General features: G+C 45.1%; 1 long non-coding RNA gene and 1 pseudogene across 1 annotated transcript; one reads left to right on the top strand and one right to left on the bottom strand.

Annotated features, from left to right (window-relative positions):
• Positions 1 to 834: 834 nt before the first annotated feature.
• LOC107979021 lies at positions 835 to 5195 on the bottom strand. Its single transcript, XR_003486492.2, has 3 exons — positions 4971 to 5195; positions 1937 to 2159; positions 835 to 1431 (listed from the first exon to the last, which is right to left on the bottom strand). It is a non-coding gene; the product is annotated as an uncharacterized LOC107979021 (long non-coding RNA).
• A 4294-nt stretch (positions 5196 to 9489) lies between these two features.
• Positions 9490 to 9996, top strand: LOC107979020 (annotated as a pseudogene).
• Positions 9997 to 12533: the final 2537 nt, after the last annotated feature.

The following is a 12533-nucleotide window of genomic DNA, read 5'->3' as shown; positions in this document are numbered from 1 at the left end:
GAAAATTTCCCTCATCCATGTAGGTACATCAGCTGGCTTGGTCTTTGGAGGCATTGTAGAGGTAGCCATGTTGTTGAGATATCACAGGTGTAATGTGGTGATATATTATTTATAATGTAATAAAGCTTGTCTTAGGGTTCAGAATGCAAAGCTAGCCACAACCCATAGAGGCCAGGCACACATACCTTTAATCCCAGGACTCAGGAGACAGGCAGATGGATTTCTCTGAGTTCAAGGCCACCCAGAGTTACATGAGAGTAAATCAATCTAAAAGATTAACAGAGTTCACACCTTTAATCCCAGAGAGGCATATAATGTGAGGTTCAATGGATCACCCCCTTGCCTGGCTGGCTCAGTCAGTAGAGCATGAGACTCTTAATCTCAGGGACATGGGTTCATGCCCACATTAGGTGCCAATTTGTAACATGAATAATAAAAAATATGAATAATAAAAACTCAGAGACAGATATTGAGGTTCAAGATGAAGACCAGAGAAACAGAGCAACCAGCTACTAAAGAGTTCTCACCTCTACCAATGCTCAGACCAAAGGGGTGATCCTGTCCTCAGACTGCATCTCCAGAATGCACTGCTCTCTGCTAAGCCTCAGAATCCTAGACTGCTCCCCACTTACTGCTCCTCAGATTCACTCAGACTGCAATGATCTCCTCAACATGGTTGGAGACTAATTGCCTAAGACTGACTTTAATTCTTCCATATATACCTCTGGGATTAAAGACCTGAGCTATGTTATTTTTTTAATTTTAGTAAAATTTTTAAAAAAGAGAGAGAGAGAGACCTGTAACTTGCTTATGAAAGTTTTCCATGGAGAGGGATTTCACAGAAATGAAGTGATTTTATTAAAATGCTTATGAAAAACAGATCCTTAGTGAATAGCAGATGGCCATAGTCCTATCTATTTAATTGTAGTTTATAATGACATATAGAGAGTTGGTTTAATCTCCTTGCAACAGTTTTGATTACATCTTCAATTCTCTGGAGAGTATCAGTGTCCCACAGTGAGTGTGCTGAATACACAGCCTCCTTCTAAAGCATTTGGCATCATTCAAGGGTTAAGAGATGTGTGATTAATAATAATGTTAGTTGATGGGGAATCACACTGTTCAAAAGTCTCATGGGAATCTTAGAACCAGACAAGACATGGCCCTGTGCTCTTGGAGAATCAAGTTGAACCCAGTAATTCTCCCAGCTTCTTAGAATCTGAAACAACTCAGCAAAGGGACTCCTTATCAGAGCCACATTAGCCCTGGGCAGAGCCAAGATCAACCCAATGGAATCTGAACAGACCACACAGATCTTCAAAATCTTCCATACAGGAATATCTGCCCCAGTGAGCCAGGCTGTCGATGAAAGGGCAACCTGCATACAGCACAACACGCGTCTCGCATTTTCTCTGCTCATGCTGTTCCATCCTGGAAAACAACAGTCTCAGCTATCAAATAGTTGCTAACAATCAGGAGCTAGGGTTAATTCCCAGCCAGGAAGGATAAGGGAATAAGGGAATATGTGGGTGAAGACAACATTCTGAGAAGGGAAACATAAAGAGACAGGTTCTTGATGTGGGACTAAAAGGCCAGTGAGAAGTATAAAGAATGAATATTTTGTGGAACATTAAGAGAAAACTCTTGTCTATGTCCCATTTGCCTCTGCTCACTCCAAGCTAGGTATCTAGCAAGAAATCAACAATGAATGGAACTCAAAAAATGACTCCAAAATCCTAGGAGCAATAACATTTCGGGAGTGGTGCAATGATCTAAACTTCCTTTGGCAGAGTTCAGAGCTCCTTATCAAAAAGCATCTTTTCTGGGTCCCACCCACCCACAGAGGCTGAATTTGGAAGAGCAGAGCTGGACCCAGGAATCTGCATCCTTAGTGTGTCCCCCCAGGAAATGTGATGCAGTTAGCTTTGTGACTGACCCTGTCTTCTCCAAAGGGCAGCTACTGGTGTGGACTGTTTCAGTTGAGGATCAAAGATGACTTCATAGTCAAGGACTCAACCCTGGACCCATCCTGCGGGTGGTAAGCCTGAAGATGTTCTTCATATGCACATGGGCCCACAGGCACCTCCAGGTGAGTCGAATTAAATCAGGGAAGCAGAGACAGGAACCATTCGAGAATGTGCCAAAGGACCAGAGTTAACCTGCGTATAACCAGAGTCACTGTTGATACCAAGAAAGAGACCTCTTTCTCCCAAACCACTTTCTCTTTTCAACTTTATTCTCACTTGGTTTAAAGGATAATAGATGTCCCCAAGCAGCCACAGACAAATCTGTCACTTCCTACCTTCCACTTAGGAAACAGAAGAGAAAGAAGACAGGGGAGTGTGAGTTATTTTGCAAAGATTTCCTTTTTTGTTGCTGTTGTATTCTTCTTTTTTTTTTCTTTTGTTCTATCAAAACAGGCTTTCTCTGTGTAACAGCTCTGGCTGTCCTGGAACTCACTCTGTGGTCTCTAACTCACAGAGATCTGCCTGCCTCTGCCTCCTGAGTAAGGAGATTAAAGGTGTACACCACCATCACCCAGCTCTAAAAATTTCTTGAAAATGTAAAAATAAATAAATTAGTTAAAAGACTGGGGAGATAGCACTGTCAGTAAAGTAGCTGCTGGGCAATCATCACGACATGAGTTCATATCCCCAGCACACAAGTAGCCAAATTGAAGAACTCTAGGTTCAGTGAGCAACCCTGTTTCTGAAAATAAGGTGGGGACTGAAGAAGACAACCAACTTCTATCTCTGGCCTCTCTATATATAAATACACATGTGCATATATTCACACATACACACACACAAGACCGTTATTATGAATGTGTAAATATACAGAGAGAAGTAATTACTTGGAAAATTGAACAGCCATATCAGCAGAATGCTCCATAGCTTTACAATGGATTTGTCAAATTAAAGGATATTCACAAAACTTTCGATGGAGAGGTGCATATGTTTGCATATGGGAAGACAGAGAGAGAAATGCATGGACTGGGTTTCATGCTTATCCATTCTCTGCCATTGTTTTAGGGTTGAGTTTGGCTTCATTTCTTTACTTTGGCTAATCTTCCTCCCTCAAATGTGCCTCACTTGCATAATAGCTCATGTTTTTAAGTAAATGGAAACAGCTACTCCCTGCTTGCTATCTGGCATAAGTGCTAAGCCTCAGGAATTTGTAACATCCACTTGCCTGGGAGATTGTGCCCAGGGGACCAAACTCATGGTAAGGCATGCAGCTGTCTCTCCTACCCCCACCTAGCCCTACAAATAAATTACAAGTTGAGGATTTCTTAGCCTGGTTGAGTAATCAATGACACAAGGGTGACAAGACATGACTCAAAAATACAGAGAAAGTAGCGTCATTGTACATGAGCCAGGAAGTTGCCTCAGTCCTCTCGCTTGGAGTTTCAGGCATGCAGGGGACAGTCAGGAGTCATGGCTTCTTGCCTTATGCTCCCTTTCTGGGTATGAGGCAGGGGTATTCAGGAAGGCAGTGGTTTGTGGGGAGGCCTAATGACTGCAATAAGGCACAGCCACAGTCAGCAGTCACATAGACTGGCCAAAGTTTGGTAGTCAAAACAAAGAGCAGCAGCAAGGGACACCGCATGGGGAGGAGGATGCTGGGATTCAGAGTTTCTGAAGCTGTGAGGTCTGCTGTACTTCTCTTCCTGTCACCTGCCACCCTGAGTAAAGTGACACATGAAAAGCAACCAAAGAGGGATTTCAATTTAACTGTCCATTGCGTTTGTTCATTTTCTTAGCCACCTAGTTAGCTGATGCTTTCTGGGTCTTCTTTCAAATGTTCCCAGAGGCATGAGCCTGTCTTAGACAGCTGTATCTGTTTTTACAAAATAGGTTTTCCTTATTCTTAGAAGTGTGACCCTCACAGCTGAGCATGTATACAAATCACTGAGTTTGGGGTGGGCCAAGGAATTTGCAATTCAGAGAACTGTTTTAATATAAATAGGCATTCCATCCAGAACCACACACTGAAACTACTGATTTCCAAATACCAGTTTAACACTGGCTATTTTCCTCTACTTCCTCTCCATTCTCAAACCCTTTAGGAAAAAGGCAGAGTACCAAAAAATAAAGCAATACACACACCAGCACCATCACCCTCACACCTAGCTTTAATATCAGGACACAGGGCAGGCCCTCCGGTTCTACGTTCATTCTTCTGAACATGTCGGTATGTCACCTCTTATGTCTTCTTAGACTCCTCTCTTAACAACGGATGAAAAAGATATGCAGTTATGGCCCAAAGAGGACATTTCCTCTTCTGAGGTCCCAGCACACAGGATCTGTAAGCAGAGCTGACTGGTCAGCAGGCCTGTGCTACCTCCCTCACACTGAGGTTGGGTGAATGTGGGGGAGCTAGTGCCTGTATAATAACGTGTACCAACTTCCAGCTAACAGCTCCTTATTTCCACACTGTGACTTCTAAAGGTTCCCATGAGGATGATGGCAATGGGTTAGAAGGCTGAGATCTTGTGGTGTAAGCCTATGGTTCAGCCACAGAGATCTCACAATAGCTAGAGCCTCTCAGCCTCCCGGGTATTTGGTGTGTGTGCTCCCAGCCCAAATCTGTTCACATAAGCCCACGCACTGCCACGTTCTCTTACTGTGATGGTACAGCAGTCCATGGGGAGGGACAATCTGGAAGACAAGCCGTGTGTTTTCAGGAGTCCCTCTCTGACAGGCTCCCATCCTCTGTGAGCCAACTCTTTCTTTTTTAAAAAATGATTTTGTTTCTGAGTGATTCTTTGTGGAGTTCACATCATGCATTCCGATCCCACTTAACTCCCTGTCCCCTCAAATGCACTCTCTGTCCTTGCAACCTCCCCACCCCAAACAAAACCAAATTTAAAAGAAAGACCAAAACCCAAACAAAACAAGGGGGGAAAAAAAAGAAGAAGAATCTTGCCATGGAAGCTATAGTGTGGCTCAGTGAATCACATAGTGTACCCGTTAGTCTGTTCATCTTCTAAGTGTTCATTGCCAGGAGTCGTTGTTCCGGCTGGAGGTCTCTGGATTCTGATACGCCACTGATAATGGGCTTTCACTGGGGCTCCTCTTGGATATCCTGGTTGCCCTGTGTCATAGAGATCCTGCTACTTTGGAACTGTAGGTTCATCCCCTTTACAAGCTCCAGCAGTTCATAGATGAGGTGGATATTGGGGTGGGGCCAACTCTTAGCCCTGGTTCTGGGCCTGGATGGTAACTGGGTTGGCCAGCCTGCCAGCTTTCCCTCATAGTCACTACCCAGCTGAGCTCTCCAGCACTGCCTTGGCTAGCTCACCCAAAGCAGCCTGCAGCAAGGAGTGAGGCTGCTTCTTCTGATCTCAGACCTTCAGATCCAGGTCACCCACACTCACACCACCAGGGTCAGCTTTACGGTTTTGCCTAGGCAAGGTGCAGGGCCTTCTCTCCCGATTGCTGTAGGGGCATAGGTGTAGTAGGGAGGGTCAGCTCTCCTGCTTTCATGCCCTCAGGGACGGCTCACCCTGACAATAGGGTCACCTCTAGTGTGCTGCTCGGACTGGGTGCAGATCCTGCTATCTTGTGTGCTGCAAGCCGTGATGGTCAGGACTAGCTCCCCCAATCCAGTGACCCTGGAGCCAGCTCTTTTACCTGCTGTAGGTGGTAATGGGTGAGGCATCTTTCTTTCAACCATGCTACCACATGGCAGATGAGGAGGAGTGGGGTCACCTCTCCTGCTCTCAGGTCCTCAGTGTCTCAACCACAGGGTCAGTTCTAGTATGCTGCCCTGGTGAGGTGCACACCTATGGTGAGGGGTAAAGCCATCTCTTCAAAGTACAAGGGTAGGGGGGCAGCTCTCCCTTGAGGGATAGAGCAGTATCCAGCAAGGGTCAGGGCCAGCAAAGGCCGGGACTGGATCAACACAGCCTGGTCATTGGAACCATGCTATAAGCCAACTCTTCATGGGAGAACATCATCTAGAACCGAGTCCCCAAGTGACAGACTCTCTAGAATAGGACTTGTCTCCTACACTTGCTGTGGACCCAAAACCCAGCTCTGTTCAAGGTCCAGGTCATGTATTCTCCACAGCAACCGAGAGAGGCAAGCCTCACCCCCCTTCTTAGGGTACATGTATCTAAGCTTGACTCTATAGGGAAGCATTGCTGGTGCCCACATGATTCATTTCTATCACTTTGTGTCAGGTAAAAATCTGTGTATCTAGCCTCACCACTGTAACCCTATGTAGTTGTCTAGAATATCAGATTTTCATGCAGAATTCACAGCATATTGTCCTGCCCACTGAAGCACCTCTTTGCAGTTTTAATTTCTCAGAGAGTGGACTTTTTCCACAGCTGGTCTTCTACATTTGATACATCTTATAATTAGTAGGAATACTATTTTAAAGCTAGGCAATCAGAGGGGAGAGGTGGAAAGGAGAAACCTGAGTAGCTGATATTGATCTAGAGAATAAAGATAGGCAGGTGCCAGATTACTCTGCAGACCTCCTATAGCAGGCCTCACTTTGCCACCACAACCAACAGCCAAGTCTCTGCCACTGTCTCAGAGGGAACAGAGGCTACCCTGAAGCTCTGACCTTCCTGATCAGAGGAAAAAGGCAGTGTTGTCCATAAGAAAAGTCCGCCCAACATGTGCTCTCTCTGTCTCTCTCTGTCACTGTCTCTCTGTCTCTGTCTCTGTCTCTCTCTTTTACTCTCTCTCTCTCTCTCTCTCTCTCTCTCTCTCTCTCTCTCACACACACACACACACACACACACACACACACACACACACACACATACACAGGATCACAAAAATTGCTTTGCCTTCTTTAGCAACCACTGGGAATTGTAGAAAAGTGACCCCCCCACCTCCTTCTTAAGCACTGGACATGGGAATGGACTAGTTCTTGTTGCTAGGAAGTGACTAAGAGGATTGACTGGACAGAGGAGAATGCCAAACATGGAGGACTCTACCTGTTACCCCTGTCACACACAGAGCATTACCTTCACCTCTGTTTCTGCTGGAATCCTCATGACCACAATTCCCCCTGGTGTCAGTGATCTTGGAGAATGAGATCACATTCCCACTGCAATGCATATATAAGCTACCACCATGATACTTCCTGCATAGACCTTGTTGGCCTGGTCTCTCCTTCTATTGACCTGGTGACTAAGCCCATATCACCTAGGTTGTGCAGGCAGTTTATTTAATCACAGGTCCCAAGACTGAGATTGAGTGTGGCCCAAGGCTCATCAGACCATTTATTGATAGATGTCTTGGTTACTTCTACTGCAAAGTAAGCCAACCCAAAACTTCACTGTTTTAAGCAGCAATCAATTATCACTTCTCAGAGTTAGCTGTGTAGCAATACTGGATGTGGCATGCCATTCAGAGCTCACCTGGAATTTCTACAAGGCTGGCTCACAAAGCCAGAGCCATGAGGATAGCTTCAAGGCTGAGCTTGTGTTGTCTCAAGGTCTTCCTCTCCATGTGGCCACTCCTGAGCTGTTTTATTTTTCCCAGACCTTAACAGTCACAGAGCACAAATACCATGGGCCCTTCTAAAGGCTTAGACTCAGTATCTTCTGCCATACTGATCTCTGATCATTTTCTTTTCTTCCGTTTATTTTTTGGTGTTTTGACACAGGCCCTCTCTATGTGCTTCAGCCTCATGTATGCTGGGATTACAGGTGAGCAATACCACATCCTGACCCTGCGTATCTTTGAGTATTTCTTGGCAGCACTAATCCAAAACCATAGCTCACTCTGCACTGAACATGGCAGCAGTGTGGGAAGAGGGAAGCAAACAATGTTGCCACAAGCCTGTTTGCTCTGAGGGAAAATGAAAAATTAGAAGAAGACCAGTTCTCATCCTGACTGCTAAACAATTCCATTACAGCTTTATTGTAATCCTAAAGACCATGGCAAGGCTTACATATGTAGAAAACCTCTTATTATGAACCAAACACCACCCTTATAAGCAGCACTTTCATCAAAAGGACACTGTTTTCCCTCTACAGTCATTATGCACGTCACCTTTTGTCATATGTGTGTCACTCTTTGAGATATATCTTACATCCTAGTGGGGCATAGGGAACACCACTGCAATAAGCCCAGTGACTGTGGTATGTGATCGGAAGCCACTTAGCCAAGACCAACAAAAATAGCATGTCTGAATCAGAAGCAGTGGCCCCTGCGTCATGGGCATCACCTGGTCCCATGGAGTAATGAGTGATTCCAGCCCCTCTCCCCAAGCACAGATGATGACTAAAGGCTTTAGAGTTTCATTTGGAGGGACATGTCTTGGCTAATACACATTAATCATGTCCCTCTTAAGTAATGCTTAAGCCATTTTATGGGTTTTTATCATGAACAAAATTTAAGCATTTAGGGCATAAGCCATATTCAGTGAATATTAAACTATTATTTTAGAAAAAAAGAAAAAGAAACACGGGTGTGGTGTGCTTGTAACTTAACTCACAGCCTTGGAGCAGTCTGGAATGCCCTTTGGAAGTTAATATGGAAAAAAGATACAATCTGCTCAGGGGTGAGAGACCTCATCAGATCCACCATAAATTCCAGAATATTCCTCTAAGTATATCTATGAGATAGAATCTCAACTTCAAACTAACAGAAGAAAAACCATGGGTTATGTATTAGCCAGGGTTCTCCAGAGGAATAGAATTGATAGAATGAATGTGTGTGTGTGTGTGGGGATATTAGAATAGCTTACAGGCTATGATCCAGCTAGTGCAACAATGGCTATCTAGGAACATAAGGCCCACAAATCCAGCAGTGTTCATTCCACAAAGTTGGATAACTCAGCTGGTCTTCAGTATATGCCAGAATCCCAAAGAAATAAGTTCTACTGCCAGTGAAGGAATGGACTTGTTAGCAAGAGCAAGAACAAGCCAAGAACAAGCTTTCTTCTTCCATGTCCTTTATATAGGCTGCCAGCAGACGGTGTGACCCAGATTCAAGGTGTGTCTTCCACCTCAAAAGATCCATATTAAAAGTGGGTCTTCCCACTTCAAATGATTTAATTTAAAAAGTCCTCATTGGTGTGTGTACCCAACCACTTGACTTTTCATTAATTCCAGATGTAGTCAGGTTGACCATGAAGAACAGCCATCACAAGCTGTCAGCTGCACTGCTTCTCCTAGTGGTGCCACAGTTTTCATTTGCCAGTAAATGGAAAGGCATCTTCTGTGCTAGCCTTAAAGGTCACAGGAGCATGAGAGTCCTACAAGAACAAATATGGTTAACCTAAGGAATCTCAAGCATCTTTTCTTCCTTCCGGTGGAGGGAATAGCCACCCAGCTTACTGTAGCAGGCCTCTTCCTATTGTGACAACTGAGGCCAGAGTGGAACCCTCCCTTCTTTTTCACACTATTAAGAGAACAAACAGTGTGTGTGTGGCGGGGGGAGGGGTTGAACCTCTGCCAATGGGTCCTGTTGACACAAGCCACCGAAACTCTGGACCAGGTGGCTTTCCTCCCAGTCTTCCTTCACCTTTGCCATGTCAGTCTCCATCAGCAACAGGTTCCACAGAGGGAAGGCATTTGGCTTGCACAGAACAGAGAGGAGGCTGACAGAGATCAGCCAGGAGTTCCTCTGTGATCAGGAGTACAGCCATGAAGAGAACCTGCTGGAAAAGCTCACAGCTTTCAAAGAGTTTGGAATTTGACCTGAACAATGAAGGCAAGATTGATCTGATGTCTTTAAATAGGATAATGGAGAGGCTGGGGAGGTCCTTAAGACCCACCTGGAGATGAAGAAGCTGATCTCAGAGGTGACAGGTATTGTCATTGACACCATCTTGTACAGAGACTTTGTAAATATGATGCTGGGTCAACGGTTGGCTGTCCTAAAGCTGGGCATGATGTTTGAAGGGAAAGCCAGCGAGAGCAGCCTAAAACCAGCTGGCCCTGCTCTAGGGAGAGACATTGGCAGCCTGCCCTGAGGACTCACCTGGACCTTCCAAGCTGCCATTCCAGCCCCTGTCTCCATTCTGTGCTCTCTGCTTTCTGTCTTCTGTGTTTTGTTCTAGTGGACTCATTTCTTTTTCATCTCCATTTCTTTATGGAAGCACATGTTACTTGTCTTAATGAGACTGAGGAATCCTGAGCCTCAGGGTCCCTCCTCTCTGCTTCCTGCTGCCCTGTCCTCCCTATACAGAAGGGCTGACATTAAACAAAGAACAGGAGAGGGCATGGAGGCGGCAAACCCAAGTTCCCGTGTTTGAAGAGGGTCCTGTCCATCAGTTCACCTTTCTAGGTTTCTAAGCTAAGTTCAGACTTCAGGGTTGAGCCTACTGGGCCCTCCCCTCCTGCTGTCAGAAGAGTCTAAGCAGGTACAAAGTTCCAGGGTGCCTAGGACAGCTTCATGCTTCCCATGTTCCTGCATTTTCTAGCAGCAGCCACTCAATGTCTCACAGACACCATTGATTCCCCTTAGTTCTGGCAGATCTGCATCCTTAATGACATGACACAAGGTAGGGAGGAATGAACAACTGTCCGAGTCCCTCAAAGGAACCAGAAGGAACTTCTGGCTTAATTCTCTGTTTTTAATTAATTAATTTAGTTATTTATTCAGTTTAATTTCATTTTACATTCCGACCACAGTTCTCCCTCCTCCTTCACCCCCCTCCCCCGGTCCACCACTATCCACTCCTCCCAACTGTGTAAAGGCTCCCATGAGGAGTCAACAAAGTCTGGCACATTAAGTAGGAGCAGGACCAAGCCCCTCCCCACTGCATTAAGGCTGAGCATGGCATCCCACCCTAAGGAAAGTGTTCCAATAAGCTAGCTCATGTTCCTGGTCCTACTGCCAGGGACCCCTCAGGTAGCCCAAGCTTCACAACTGTGTCCCACATAAAGAGGGCCTAGTTTGGTTCCGTAGAGTCTCCACAGTTGTCAGTCTAGGGTTCATGAGTTTTCATGAGCTTGGTTCAGCTATATTTGTAGATTTCTCCATCATGATCTTGACCTCCCTTCTTCATAAATTCCCTTTTCTCCCTCTTTAACTGGATTTCTGGAACTCAGTCTGGTACTTGGTTGTAAATCTCTCCATCTGTCTCCATCAATTACTGGATGAAGGTTCTATGATGATAGTTGGGGTATTCACCAATCTGATGACAGGGGAAGGCCAGTTCAGGCAGATTCTCCACTATTGCTAAGAGTCTGAGCTGGATTTTTGGGAATTTCCCTGGCACCAGGTTTCTCCCTAACCCCATAGTGGCTCTCTTTATCAAGATATCTCTTTCATTGCTCTCCTACTCTGTCCCCCCCACCAACCCATTCCCTCATGTTCTCACTCCCTTCCCCTCCCTTTACCACCCCACAGTCCCCAATTTACCTAGGAGATCTCATCTAATTTCCCTTCCCAGGGGGAATCCATATATCCCTCTTAGTATCTTCCTTGATACCTGGAGCTGTGGAACTGTAATCTGATTATTTTTTACTTTACATCTAATAACCACTTATGAGTGAGTGCATACCATGTTTGTCTTTCTGAGTCTGGGTTACTTCACTCAGGATGGTTTTTTTCTAGTTCCATCCATTTGCCTACACATTTCATGATGTCATTGTTGCTTACAGCTGAGTAGTAATCCATTGTGTAAATGTTCCACATTTTCTCTATCCATTCTTCAGTTGAAGGGCATCTAGGTTGTTTCCAGATTCTGGCTATTACAAATAAAGCTGCTATGAACATTGTTAAGCAAATGTCCTTGTGGTATGACTGAGCATCCTTTGGGTGTATCTGGCTTTGTTCTCCTGTCCACTCCTTCACAGACAGCTCAGTGGGATAGTGAAGTTCTACTGTCCCTTGCTTTGGAGGTAAAGGTGAGGACAATGGTATGGGGGAGTCCCACTTTCAGGGAAGTTGCTGAGGGTGCCAGGGCAGAAAAAGAGTCAAGTGATCATGTTAAATCTCAAACCGAGAAACAGGCTATCTGTTTGCATAGTGTCCCAAATCTATCTGTTTACCTTCCTACCCAACTTGTCCTTCCCTTCACTCACTCACTCAGCCGTTATTTATAGAGTACCTAATACAATCTTTAATTCCTGAGAGAGAGACAGAGACAGGGAGACATAGAGAGAACAAACAGTCCCCACCCCAAGCCTATGTCCATGCATTCCTGTCACCTGTCAGACAGAAATGTGTAAAAGTCACCATGTTTAAAATAAGAGTCAGTCTCAAACCTTCCTTCCTGATCCAAGTTCCAACAAAGGACAAGGGAATAAATCTTACATCAGGGGACAATATTACAAGGCCAAGGTTCCAATGGCTTAATTTGTATTCTAGAATCAAGCAAAGCTTCATTCCATGAAACAGGTTATGTGGCTTGTGAGCCCAGTGGAGGAGGGAGGATTCAGAAGGGTTGAAGAGAGAAGAAACAAAAGCAGGAGCTGAGCTAGTTACTTCAAAATTGTGTTCCTTGTAACCCAGAGGTCACAGAACAGTAGGAAGTTAGCTGATTAACTGCCATCGGGTCATGTGAGTCACTTCCACAGTGTAAGGATGAAGACAGCAGAATTATCTAAC

Source organism: Cricetulus griseus, chromosome 6 (genome assembly GCF_003668045.3).
Source record: "Cricetulus griseus strain 17A/GY chromosome 6, alternate assembly CriGri-PICRH-1.0, whole genome shotgun sequence".
NCBI classification, from domain to species: Eukaryota; Metazoa; Chordata; class Mammalia; order Rodentia; family Cricetidae; genus Cricetulus; species Cricetulus griseus.
Note: the sequence above shows the minus strand (reverse complement) of the source record. Positions and strands in the feature narration are given on the sequence as shown.